The sequence below is a fragment of the Lepeophtheirus salmonis genome, chromosome 8 (assembly GCF_016086655.4).
Source record: "Lepeophtheirus salmonis chromosome 8, UVic_Lsal_1.4, whole genome shotgun sequence".
Taxonomy (NCBI): Eukaryota; Metazoa; Arthropoda; class Copepoda; order Siphonostomatoida; family Caligidae; genus Lepeophtheirus; species Lepeophtheirus salmonis.
In genome coordinates this window covers 24317720-24331960 of record NC_052138.2, presented here as the reverse complement: position 1 = coordinate 24331960, position 14241 = coordinate 24317720, and the positions used below count along the sequence as shown (strand labels likewise).

The following is a 14241-nucleotide window of genomic DNA, read 5'->3' as shown; positions in this document are numbered from 1 at the left end:
ACTTGAGCCATCGTTCCCTTCGTACCATGGTTAATTATTAGTTTTATGAATATATAAGAGGATGATGCATTTCTATGTATATAGAAAAATACCCAACATCATTTCAAGGCTATATTGTTGTAATGAAGAGGTCAACTCTTATCACTTCTCCCTCTCCCACCTTACCATGTCAAATTGTATGGTTTGAGTTGTAGTGAACCTTTATCATTAAAATGCATACAAAGATATTATTTACCTTCACGCATAATATTAAATATTTTCAAGGTTATTCTCAACAACAAAATTAGAGAAATCAATTGGTATGTGCATTAGTGCTCATAATCGACCTGAAAAAAGTAGTCGTCTAAGTGGCTATAGATATAGCCGACTAAATCCAACTTACGACCCTTTCTCAAATAAACAAAACAAAAAAATAACCTATAAATAAGGGCCAAAATCAGATGGTAATTAGCCCAACTATGGAATTAATATTCAATAATTGTTAGAAATGGTTAAAAGCACCTTAAAAAGAGCTAATTCAATCTCAAACAATCAACATTTAGAATAGTTCAAGAGAGGAAAAGAAAGGGACTTGTTGAAAGCTGACAACAAAATTGCACAGTGGAAATTTAATTTTTTGTGCGTAACTCTGTGGTTTCTATTGACTTAATAAATAAGACCCCTGTTAACATTATGTACCTGTTAGTGACAACAAAATAAAAAAAGACTTATTTCTCCTTCTCCCACTTTTGCAAAAAAATCATTGCTACTGCCATATAAAATTATAGAATGCTCTAAAAAAATTGAAATGTTAAAACTTTCAAAAACAAATTTGATTATTCGTTCAACCAAGATTATTAACTTTAAAATGAAAAAAAAGAAGTTATTTCTCAAATTTGGCATTTATATAAAAAAACAATGGGTCAAAGTTGTCGAAAAATAATTGTAGTAATGGCTTAAAACATTTATAATACAAATCAGGCACCTTTATCGAGAATTGGAGACTTTAGGCACTAGAATGTATGTATTTTTTATTTTATTTAGAAGATACCAACTTTTTACAAAAATGTTGGAGTTAAAATTTTTATGGAATTCCTTCTTTTTTTTTTAAAGATAATTTTTTGAGTATTTTTTTTCTTCCTAACTGGGTAGATGTGAGTAATTAAACTTCAGACTGGGAAAGAAGGCACCAGAAAAGGAACAAAAATTAAGTTAGCAATTCTTCCCAACTTTGGGAATATTTTTCATCAAATAGTTTATACAGCATAGCAACAACAAAGGGGGAAAAAGTAATGGAAAAATTGACATTATGTGATGTTAAGCTTTTAAAATTTTTTTATAAAATAATAATTTAATCGTTGGGACGAACAATTGAACAACTTTCTACTAACTAATTTTGGGCCTTTTTTCTACTTCTTTTGGGAGAAAGGTTGCAAGGTACTATAAAGGTAAATTTGAATTATAAACAAAGGTTGAGATGGTCATTTTGAGAAGTAGGCGGTAGTGAGACTTATGATACGCTTGAATTAAGACCATTGTAAGCATCAGCTACCTGGTAAATGATTTTATAGGATGAAAATGAATTATTGCTTCAGAGAGGATTTTTTTTTAAATAGCTTAAGTGCTCAACGCAGTGGATGGCCAAATGACATCAGAAAACATGAAAAAAAAATCTATAAGATCGTTTTTGATGATTGAAAATGATGTTGCATGAGTTAGCTGATATTGTAAAGATATTAAAATAATGTATTTTTTTATATTGCATGATCATATATCCGTGAGAAAGCTCTGTTCAAAGTTTGTGCTGCGTTTGCTCACTGTTGAACAAAAGCAAAAACGTGCTGATAATTCTGAGTAGTGTTTGGCCAAGCTGTTTTCTTTGTCAAGCCAGGACTTTTAATCCCATGAAGGTAACGACGAGTGGTTTAGATTTTATATTAATACGTTAATACAAGCTCATTCAGAGCACTCCACTAATATATTTACCTTCAAAATCTATGTACCTACTGTTGATAACTCCTTGTACATATTTATGTATCTATGTACAAATATGTAATCAAGTCTACTACAGCATACATATGATGACCATTTATCGTTAAGTAGATGGGGTACATAAAAAAACTTCTTATATGCTTCCTTGAAAGTAAAACGAGGAATAAAAACAATGGTATTATTATAGGTACGTATTTAGATGTGTGTGTCTATGTAGGGAAGTCTCAATAAAATGGGGTGGAGTACTTGGGTGTCGTGTCAAATATAACAAAAAATCTTTTCACATTTAAACGGTGATTAAATAATATATCCTACATTTTAAATACTTTTAATCCAATTTGTTTTTTCCCCAAGATTTAAGGATATATGATGTATACATATATGGATAGAAAGTAGGGATGGCTCTGGGTAATACCCAGTTACGTTGATATAAACAATACTCGAATATTATGAGCAAATATGATTTTTTTTTTCACTTGGCCCTTACTCAGCATTCATATATTTTCAAATTATAAACAAAAAGACGGAGACACGAACAAATACAACATACAAATGGAATAATACACCGATAGTACATTATCCTTTATGTAATAATGACAACCATATCAAAAAAATACTAGTTATTATAAATATTTTAAAACATTCGTTTACAGCTTTACAATTTTTAGTTTTTCTAAAAATGTGCCTTTCTCTTTCCTTGACCTTAGGGCGTATATAATATGCTTTGCTTTTGTTAGGACGGCATTACACTTTTGACTGTCTCTCCCACTAAAAAAAGGTTAAAAAGTCATCACTCTGGACATTGCACCCAGAAGAGTTATCTAAAACTGAAAGAACGTCTCTGTGTATATATATTATATTTAAAAGAGGACAATCCCACAAGAAATGATTAGTAGTCTCCATTAAACAGCCATATGTCGTTCTCCACCTTTGTTTTTATCAAATTTACTTTCAACTTCCAGGGTACTGGATAATTTACGATAAATAAACCATTAGGGAATTGAAAATGATCAAAAGTATTTGTTGCTAACCTCCAAAATATTGTTGTTCTTTTTAATTTTTTATCCCTATTTTGATCGATTGTTCAAAAGTATTATGGAGCAAGGGACAATAAAACTTGTATAGTGATCTTTTTCAGAAGATATATTGTCGATCAAGGTTCCAAAAGTACATTTATATTTTTGATTTATGGAATGGGGACCCAAAACTTGCAGTAGAAAGATTTAATTACGAACAACGTTGGAATCAAGAAAAAAACAATTATTTTTAGCTATACTTTTTATTCAATATGCCTTCCTACGCAAGCAGTAACAGCTTCGACACGCCGGTGACCATATTGACAGTAATTTGGCGATAATGGTTGTTTCCATTATTTATCACAGTGTCATGATGGCAGCTCGGAGTGAATTTTCATCTAATTAGTGTTTGAACGTGGATTGCTTAAATTAAAATTAGCTATTTTTAATCTGTAAATATTATTAACCATTATTGATTAAAAGTTCATAGTTGTGATGAATAGTTGGCTAACTACTAACTAGCGTTGTGTCGCTCATAATTGATTCAGTCCAGTTTTAGGACCGGTCCTACTAGTCATTAAATAATTATAAATACGGTGTGTCCCAGCAAATAATGAATGAAACTTTGGAATGGTAAAATTGACATAAAAAATGTATCGATTTTTTTCTTTATTATTAACTGGGATAACAATTCGAATCAATAGTTAATCTGAAACAAAATGGAGACCAAAATAAATCGTGTGACAGTGCCTTTAGCCTGGAAGTGTGTGTGTGTGGAGGGGGGAAGGGGCAAAAAGAAAAAAGACAGCGGACCTCTTGTACTTTTTGTTTTCCAATGGACCTCAAAATTGGCGCGTACGTTGACCTGGAAGTCATCGAGACAGTAGTTCTTACCTAGTTGAAAGCCAACTACCCGAAGAGCAAATTAGTTTTCCTGTAAGACTCTACCCCCTCCCACAAGGCCAAAAAAACGCGAAAGTGGCGTGAAGACAATTAGACGAATATTTGGTTCTGTTCAATGTACTCTCCGTTCTCGCCAGACTCCAAACCTCTTGACTATGGGATCTAGAGCGCTATTGAGAAGAAGGCATGAGTCACCTCCCAAGAAATATGCCTGTTGTGGAGATGGAATGGGCTGATATATCGGAAGAATATACAAAGAAGACTTACAAGGTATTTAAGTCTAGGACTCAGAACATGGTGGAGTCCAAGGATGGTCAATTTAAGATTTTATTATTAATATAAAGTATCATTGTTTTACTTCTTGTAATTTTTTTGACAATCTTGGTCAACTTATGCTGGGAAAATTTGCATATTTTTGCAGGATTGATATATATTTATTATAATTTATATGTATCATGTAATTATAATTATATAATTACAAGAGCATAACACATATCTTTATATCTATTATAAAAGGACCACCAAGGTAGGACTAGACTTTACCGCGGTCCTTGGTCCTAGACAAGGACTGACACCAACCTACTATCAACTGATTTTGATTTTTTTTTCTGTTTCTCTTTGATGAAAAGTTTGCTAGACGTGCCCATATTTCATTAAATAGAAGAGGAATAAACTATCTGCCGAATATTTGAAAATTTGACTGCTAAATAATTTATTAGTATTGGAGCCAAAAATCCCTATCAATTGGACTCCATGTAAAACTAATAAGTTAAGCAAAACTTCACCATTAACATAAATAGTAATAAATTTGTACATAAAAATTGCTCCCATGTTTGTTTTTCTACCAATTATATTATTGGTATTTTTTTAAATAAATGAAGTGTAGATTTAGGTGTGTTTTGTAAATATAAATTTTACTTTTTAATTAATACAGTATTTTTTTTTTTTTTTTTTTTTTTGAGAGAGAGAGTATAACATTATTATTTAAATGAGTTATTTTTCTTCATCTTCAATGAAAGACTCAAGAATAGAACTTATTGCTAACTAATGAACCAAGGATTTACATAATATTTACTTGTTTTCAAAAATTGAAAATACGCCTATTAACATACATGTATGTAATTGAAATTATATTCAAATAATGTATTCATACTTTGTTTCATAGAATTTATTAAGTACCTGAAACCAAAATGGGCCTGTTAGCTTAAGTAGATTCTATGTTTGACTGATATCTTTTTTCCCCACCCAAGATGTCACTTTTTATGATCCCACAGTTGACCTCAATGTATCACTTTCTGTCTTTTTCCCTCATAATATATGCAAATTTTTCATCCCTTCTCAGAATTCACCTTGTTACTAATTCAGATAAAAGGGTGATTAGAAGACTTCTAGGCATTGGCACTGGCGCCGAGAAGATTGCACAAACTTAGATTTTTTGTTGATGCCCCAATTTTTTTAGATTTCGAGATATAGGATAAGAAAAAAACTTGTTTGTTTTTGTTTCAGCTATTGTTTGGTTGCGTATTATTACCTCATAATAAAAAATAAGGGTGATATAAACTTAATTGAGAGCTCTTTAAAGTTTTGCATCACTACTCTTTATATCTTTAAGACGTGTAAATGAATGAGGCAAAATTATCCATCACGTTTTTCAGGACTCATGACAAGGATAGAAGGGCATTGCTTTCAAGTCCCACATAAAGGATTCACACAACCCTACATAGATATTACTTATTTACAGATAGTTATAGATTAGCTATGCACTTATTACTAAGGTTAACACCTTCTGGACTGGAATAAAGTTATAACTAAGCACTGATCAACACGTTCGTTTATAATTAGCCATTTTTTATATCTTTGATACTCTTGCTTCCATAGAATAAATTCATTATCTTTTATGCTTGTTTATGCATGTTGAAAAAGTTTTACTTTAAAATTAGATGCATAACTACAAAGGTAGATGTAGTTGAAAAAAAAAAAAAAAAAAAACTGAAGGCTTGGCGTATTCTTAGTACGTATCAAAATACGACATATTTATGTATTTCAAGTTTTATTCTACTGAGTGGCCGACGTTTATCACTGATATCATTTTTCAACATTTCTGTATTATAAATGAAATATTATTACTTCACGTTAAATGCATTTTGATCAACTAACAAGGGTTTTTATGAGTTTTTATCATAGAGAACGAAATACAAAAGAAGAGACAAGGTGCATATAAGACTAAAGCTTTGATTTCATTTGACAAAAGGGGAATTCACTATGGAGTTCAAGTGATGCCCATAGAGATACAAATGCATAGGTAGATGTGCAAAGACCTTGGCTGATACAAAGGGTATATGATGTCAAATTTGGGGTTTCCCCCATAGATTAATAGACTAAGAAATTTATTGATATAAATATCGGCCTTTCGTAGAAGGGAAATGATGCTCAAGTCTGATTGATTCTCATGACGTAATAAAAAACTAACCAATCAACTTATTTCCTTTAGATGACGTTGAAGTTATAATACAATTTTATAATCTTTGCCATAGCTGGTGTTCATTAGAATAAAGATTTATATTTACTACCGTCATACGGTCTTGAACTACTAATCGAAATGGAGATGCTCAATTGTAGACTTCATATTTGTGTGTTGTTTAAAAAATTGTGTTATATCAATTTGAACATACAGTAAGATTCTTGTTTCCGTTCCTAGCTAGATTCTTGACCTGTGTGTCTTTCGTGCACTTGTTCGCTTCAATGGGCCTCTCAATTTCTTTCAAACTATTGGTCTATATAATAGATCGAAAGTTTTATTCTTACCACCCTTGTAGATACTTCGTTAAATCTACAGTTTTATTAATGCCAAATTATAAAAAATACGTTTATTTATAGCACCAAACAGTCAGTCAAATCTGTTGAATCAAACTATCCTGACAGTTAGAAGTAGTAATGTATCATTAAATTTATATAGAGATAATTCCCTACTCTTCAGCTTAAATTGTGGCACAAAAGTAAATCTTAGATTTACACCTGATTTTAAATTATATTGCATTTTCAATAGAAACAGATATTTAATATTTCCAAAAATGGAAGTAAATGTAACACATTTCTAAAAATACCTCTCCCATAATTTTTAGATCATCAACAAAAACTAATCATTTAATTATGTGCATCATTAAATACAAAAAGTAATTTATTTTATAAGATATTTTATTTATTAGTGTGTTAATATGTGATATGACCTATACATATACGTAGATAGACGTCATATAAAGATACATGGATCATTCAGAAGTTAAAAAAAAATATTCGTATTCATAGAAATATAATAATTGTAAATTTATTTCAATCAAATTATTCTGACTGCGCCGGAAAAAGCACTTAAAGTATGAAACAAACATAATCGTAATAAGATAAATAGAAATTGATCTAATTGAAAAGCCATATCCGAGCTTAATTAAGTGTCAGAAAATAAATGAAGGTTCTAAACAATAATGGTCATTCTTGAGTATCTGAACTAGTTTAATAAGTTTGAATAATAATCTTATAACTGACCGAAACGTTTTGTTCATCCAATATACTTAAAGTTTTACTCAACTTATTTTATAGGTAGAATGAAGTATTTCACATATATTAGTGAAAATGATTTAGACTTGATTTAGGGTTAAATTAAAAACACAAATATATATAATTTAATTAGTAAACTGAGGTAATTAGTAAAATGAATGCATTAGTGAGGGTGCATTAAAATTAAGGACTTTTAAGCTCAATCACTAGGACGGGATGGTACTGATTTTATGTCCTTAATTAAGGACTGATACTAACCTAGTTTAGCTATAGGGTCATAGTTGTTGCAAAGGGGGTGAGGACCGTTTTGTAGTCCGTAAAAATTCGGTTTCACTAGGGATTTTGATGATTTAGGTAGTGAATAAAAGAACAAAAATTAAATGAGGGCCTCTTGAAAGGTTATACATTTTAGTAGAAAAATGACTTTTCAGAAAAAGACAGAAATGTTACTCTTAGAAAAAGAAGTCATTAAATTAAAAATACACAAAGTCTAGGAAAAGGGACTTCCTTTATAAAGTCAAATATGTATGAAAGAAACTTATCAGATGAAAAGTTGACTGAATTTGTGTTTATCTTATATCTGAATTATATAAAAAACTATAATTTTTATATACTTTTCTAAATTTAAGTTATTTTGAAGCTCTTCATTTAAAGTCAACCTGTATTTAATTAAATTCGGTTTTAAAGGATCATTGAGGATTACTTTACGATTTGTAATCCAATGTGGGCCAGACGATTTGTACCTAGAGAAAGGGAAAAATTATCATTGGAATTCTTCATTCCTATGAAGTTGACACCAAAAAGGAAAGAAAAATTGACTTTATGAGTCTTTTTTGCTTCATTTTTTTTATTTATATAATAAGTATTTTGTGTAGTAAAAATCCATGAATAAAAAGTAAACAAAAAACGTATTTTTATCATATCCGAATTTTTCAATGAAATATCTACCGGAAAAATGAGATATCAGTTGGAAATTTCTACAAAAATATTTAAAAGATCTCCCCAAAAAAAGTCCATGTATTGGTCCTGCATAAGATGTAAAAAAAATATTGAGACATTCTACTTTTCTTGATTTTTGATCAAGATTGTTTTGTGTGTTAAAAAAAAAAAAAAAAAAAAAAAAAAAAAAAAAAAAAAAAAAAAAAAAAAAAGCAACAATTTGAAAAATATTTTGGAGGAAAACAACTTAGCTCTCATGCCGTTTTATTAGATCAGCTGTATTCCGCTGTCACAAGGGACGAGGGAAGAAGGAAATAATCAAAGACATTCGCAAAAATTTATCCCGTGTTGATCCTCCATTCTACTCTGGGTCCAATAAGGACTTTCACATATGTATAACTACGCAACAAATCCTCAGTGTGACTCTTTTTCTTCCAGGAATACAATTTTGAATATAATTGAATTACTAGGAAAATAAGTTCACTACTCAGGACTTAAATAACAATGACAATACCTGAGGAAAAGAAAATTCCTTCTTTAGATTATTAATTTAAAAAAAAAACCGGCCCAGCTAAAAAATATACACGATTTACTTCGAAAAGTTATGTAGCCAAGTGCGAAAAAGAGCCTTGAACGTTAAGCTTTACAACACTTAAACTGCTAATTATATCTGTCTAAGAAAGAAAAATTAATTTATTCATATTTCTGTACATCTATGAACCGTTGTATGTTGTGCATACAATGGTTCACCTCCAATTATGGGCATTAGATGATGACATTTATAAGAAAAAATAAAATAATAAAGATACACTGATGATAGTCTTATAATCTTTTAACCTTTTGTAGGTTCCTTTCATGGATGTAATAAGTTATAAACAGGAGATGGGAAGGGAATGCCAATCTTAAACTGTCTACCTATTATATTTTTTATTAGGTATATGTTGTACTATGTAATTTTGATGAGTTCATTTTGTAAAGTTATTATTTTGACAATTTATGTCAAAATGTAATCAAAAAATAAGTCATAATAACAGAAAAGTCAATTAAGTACGTACATATTAATTTTGACGCGGTAATAATATTATTCTCGTACCACTTTCGAGTACTCAAATTGATATTTTTACCTTTTTTACTCCTAAAAATAAATTGTCGTGCACATGAAAATCGATGCTAGGAATTACCATCTTATTCGACTGATATGAAAATAATTTCCAGACACTAATACTACATGACTTTTTTTGGAAAATAAAATTTGTGGCTCTTTAACCTTTACAGAATAATTACGGAGAGACTGTTTTTTTTTTTTTTTTTTTTTTTTTTTTTTTTTTAGGAAATAATGATTTATTTGATTGGCCTTTTTTTAAAGGACCAATTCTTTTTGGGACCTTTTCTAATAAATTGTGTCAATATTTCATTTTATGACTAATTTTTAAGGCCTTCCCATTTTTTTTTATTTTGTTCCACTCAAATATAAAAATTTTTTTAAGGATCGACATTAAATGCATAGATAATCCCATTTTGCAACTGAGATCTGCTTTTCCTCGACTTACTAAATCCATGGGGATTGTTACCGCCCGCCCGTGGTACCGGCCTTATTCACACACACATAATAAAGGGACTTATATTGGTTGCTAAGGGTTTAGGATGGAGGGATATAGCTTTGAAACTTGATGAAGTTTGTATACAATAAAACTTTGTTGAGATGGAGGAAGAGGGGTGTAGATATGGCATTAGAGTAAGCGGGGTAAGGATAAATGTGCAGTGGACCTTTTCTTTTTTTAAATTTGATTTTTGAAACTATTTATAAATAATTTTTTAACAACATTTTTTTCTAAAAAAAAAAGAAGAAATAGTCTCCTTTTTAGTGAACTTATAAATAATTTTTATCAAATGAATGCTTTATTTTATTTTTATAATGACTATTTTTTAGGAAAAGCCAAGCTTTTTTTATTTAAGTTGTGCCCATATTTCTTACAAATTTTCTATTTAGTATATATTCTTAGTTCTAGTATTAAATGCGTCAGTTTCCCGGTTTTTAGTATACTAAATAACACTTTACTACTTTCATATGTACGTACAGACAATAAAGGTGTAAAATTCTAGGTAAAGGTTAATTAGTCACCATAGTTATAAAATATATTATAATTTACGAAAAGTAATATATTTTACATGTTAAAAATACAAGGAATTACTATTTGAATATACTTTTGGATAGACTCTATTAAAGAGTTACTCTATACTAATAATTAAGGAACAACACCAAATTAAAGGCTGTAAATATATTGCACAAGTCTATCTATGAAGATCATTAGTGCATTTCTATATACATACTTTACCTTTAAAAGACATAAGCCACATACCTAAAAATAACTCAGGGAATTTTTGTAAGTATAAATTATGGTGTACAAAAAATATTTATACTCATATATACAGTAGAACCCCAGAACTCGACCTCTTGAGTTACTTGTCATATACAGGGGTTGAAGATCAAATCAGCACTTGAAGCAGTTGTCAGATGGTGTCTCATTTTTTCAGGCAGAAATGTTGTTGTATCAACGTATCTTTCATTCATTCAACTTTCATTGTATCAATTGCACTTTTGAATATCATAGCTGCTTCAGATATATAAAAAAGATTGAATTTATAGTGGAAGAACGGCATTCTGCCGTGACGATGGTTTGTATCCACAACAACCTGAAAATTTCAAATGGGGAGGTCTCAAATGTGACTGGTGTCCCAATCTGGACTGTGCAAAAGATTGATCATCTTGTCATGTCTCAGACAGGTCATATTAAGTGGCGGAGTAATATCTTCTGTAACTTTATTGGGAAAGAAATATTGCCCCAGCAGTCTGGATCTTAATCCAATAGATCATTTCGACTAGGGATACGTTGAATCTAAAACAAATTGAACATCTGAGGTCATCAAAGACTCACTGATTGACCTGCTCTTCCTTCCTGGCCAGGATCAAGGATATTATTGATGCTAGAGACAAATACATCAAATAAGCTATATTCATATGTACAATTCAAGCTAATTTTCAAGTAAGTCCAACAAAAATTTGAACCTTGTCAAAATATTAAGATTTTTGAAAAAATGGAGCGATTTTATCTTAGCACTCTGTATTTGGGGTTCGACGCAAAGTTGCTTGAGAAGTTTCAATCGGAACTCAAACCAAATTTTGAAATACAACTCACTCGACTTTAGTTAGCAAAATAGAGTGCTTTGGTTCAGACAATGGTCCAAGTCACTCATGTTTTAGTTGGAAGTATATTTTCTTAGACAAGTATGGTTAAGTAAGAATTCGATTAATCGGAATCTTATGAGAAAAAGCTTATAACTGTCCAGTGTATCTCTGTAGAATGTATGTGTGGATGAAACTCAGAATCTTATAATATCCGTATATTCTCCCTAAAAATCTCAAGAATCAGCACAAAAAAATCCCAAGAAATGATTATATTTTACAGAATATCAATACAATTTGTCATTCACCTTGAATCAGTTGTATTTCATATTCTTTGCTTCACCTTCTCTTAAATCTGCTAATAAGTGTTTAAAATCATTTTTTGTATGCGTTATAAGTCTACCATTGTATTATTGAGGAACATTCCCCATTTCAAGTTTCGTTGTAAAGGCTATAGGAGGCTTCCAGTTTGAACATGCTACATCGTTCTTTCTAATATATTATTCAGTCGCAGTTAAAACCAGACGAAACGTCAACGAGTTCTAAAGAAGCTGAAAATGACTCTTAACCCTTTAGACAAACAAGGTTTGAGGATATTAATATAATCAAACGAAATTAATAAATTATAGCTGCTTGTAGGTATAAAATCCTAAGATTTCCACATTTTGATACAAGCCATCCCTTAGGTAACGTCAATATACATGATCTTGGGTTAAATCCCAAGAAATCTCTGGATATAGGTTTTAAGTCAAGTAAGAGTAATAAAATCTCATGTTCAAGTCAAATCTCAAACAAATTAAGTGTACAATTCACAAGTCTTAAAAATCAACTGGAGTCCCTATCTCTGCTTTATTCTCATGTTACTAGCTGCAAATATTGTAATATATCAGGATACAAATCATATGCCACTCAATAGTGTTCTCATTTTAGATAATGGCCCTGCTCATTTCTCAGACATGAAGTTTGAGTTAGAACATTAATTTAGATAATTTAAAATAATCACTTCAATAATATCAGAGTTTTACATCCTATCCGGAGCGTCTGGAGGCTTCCTTTATAAATTCAAAACATGTTTGATTTTTTAGGGGTTTAGCTGATTTAAAATAGAAGTCAAATACAAAATTAATTAGGAGCAAAACAATACTTTTGGTATTTTTAAACTTTATAAATGTTAAAATATTGACACCTTTCCCTTTGGAACCCCTACAATCGTCAATGATAAGACCGAATATCCCCGTTTTTGAAAAAAAAGAATAGCGACACTCTTATTCAAAACACATTTTTCTTAGATTTTTATATACAAAAAAAAAATAATGTAAGGTGTTAAAAGTTTTATGGTTGAGAACGGACTAATAATCTGCAATCTGTTATTTTTTAGGCATATGAAAATTTATTAAAAATCAACTGATTCAAAAATTGAAAATTAATCTCTTTTCAAAGTTCCTCCCAGAACAAATTTGTGTTTCAATTCCCGGGGCTCTAACTGTCCTTAACTCATATTAAAAAAATCATTTCCAGTTTTTAGAAACTATTATTAGTAAAATTTATTTGAATAAGGTTTTAGTACGAAAATATTGTACAAGACTAGATTTTTGACATAGGTTCATTTTGCAAACCATAACAAATATTTATCCTTTTGGAAACATTTATGGAAAAACTCTGAAAGAAAGAGGCAATGTTCTTCTGTAAAATTAAAAAAGAGATCCTTGACCATTTTTTCTCAAAATGTAAGGGTGCTGAAAGGCTTAAAGAGTGTCAGAGATATTGTATACGAAATAAATATATTGACCCTCATTAAGACTAATAACTAATTTTACCCTGATAAAAATAGCAAGCATAGCTTATAAACTTAGACTCCCTTATGAGGTGATATTTTAGATTTATAATGAGATTTGAAATATGTATTAAATTTATAATTACTGATTTTTGAAAAATTAATAATGCACAAAGAAATGTTCTATAACTAAGAAAAGTTAAAGTAGTATCTAGGTACAGAAATATCAAATAATATATTTGGACTTATTTGATGGGCAACGATGCCAAAGATTAAATTTCTTGGCAGTCCGTAAATAAGTTTATATTGTATTAAAATGTTATACATTTAAAAAAAAAACAATGAAATATTATTTACAACTTTTAACTTACCGTGTCTTCAAGTTTGCATTTTTTTTTGTTCAACCAATTGTCAAATGATGTCACAGCTGCCTAACAGAATCAAACACCTTTGCAAAGATTTCACAATGAATCTGTACTATTCCTTCTCTCTCAAGACAAATGTATTGAGTGTAATGATATATTTTTTATCTTCTTCTTGTACTCCAAGAGTGTCTTGATATTATGTATTTCCTTTTCTTCAGTTTATTGTTCCCAATCTTTGGATCTTAACTGCTGCATGTACATATATTTCAAAGCAAACACACACACACTTAAACATTCACACACAGACACAACGGGCGCTCTCTTTTACTGAAAGGGCGCTACTTTGGGCATCATCATGCGTCTTTACCGGGTGGCCCAAATCGGCTTAAAGTATCCTCTTTTATGAATGTATTATTAGTATATATGTGATGCATCAACATCAAAACAATCTTGTACAAAAATCAAGAAAAAGAGAGACCCCCAATTTACTCTTTGAATTCATATTTACATACAGGACAATATTTAATAAACATATTC

General features: G+C 30.2%; 1 protein-coding gene across 1 annotated transcript in view; it reads right to left on the bottom strand.

The window, feature by feature from the left end:
- Nucleotides 1-14013, bottom strand: part of LOC121122773 (protein phosphatase 1 regulatory subunit 27) — a 39845-nt gene extending 25832 nt beyond the window's left edge. Inside the window, exon 1 of the mRNA XM_040717813.2 lies at nt 13711-14013. The gene's annotated coding sequence lies outside the window, so the exon portion shown is untranslated. The remainder of the gene's footprint in view (nt 1-13710) is intronic.
- Nucleotides 14014-14241: the final 228 nt, after the last annotated feature.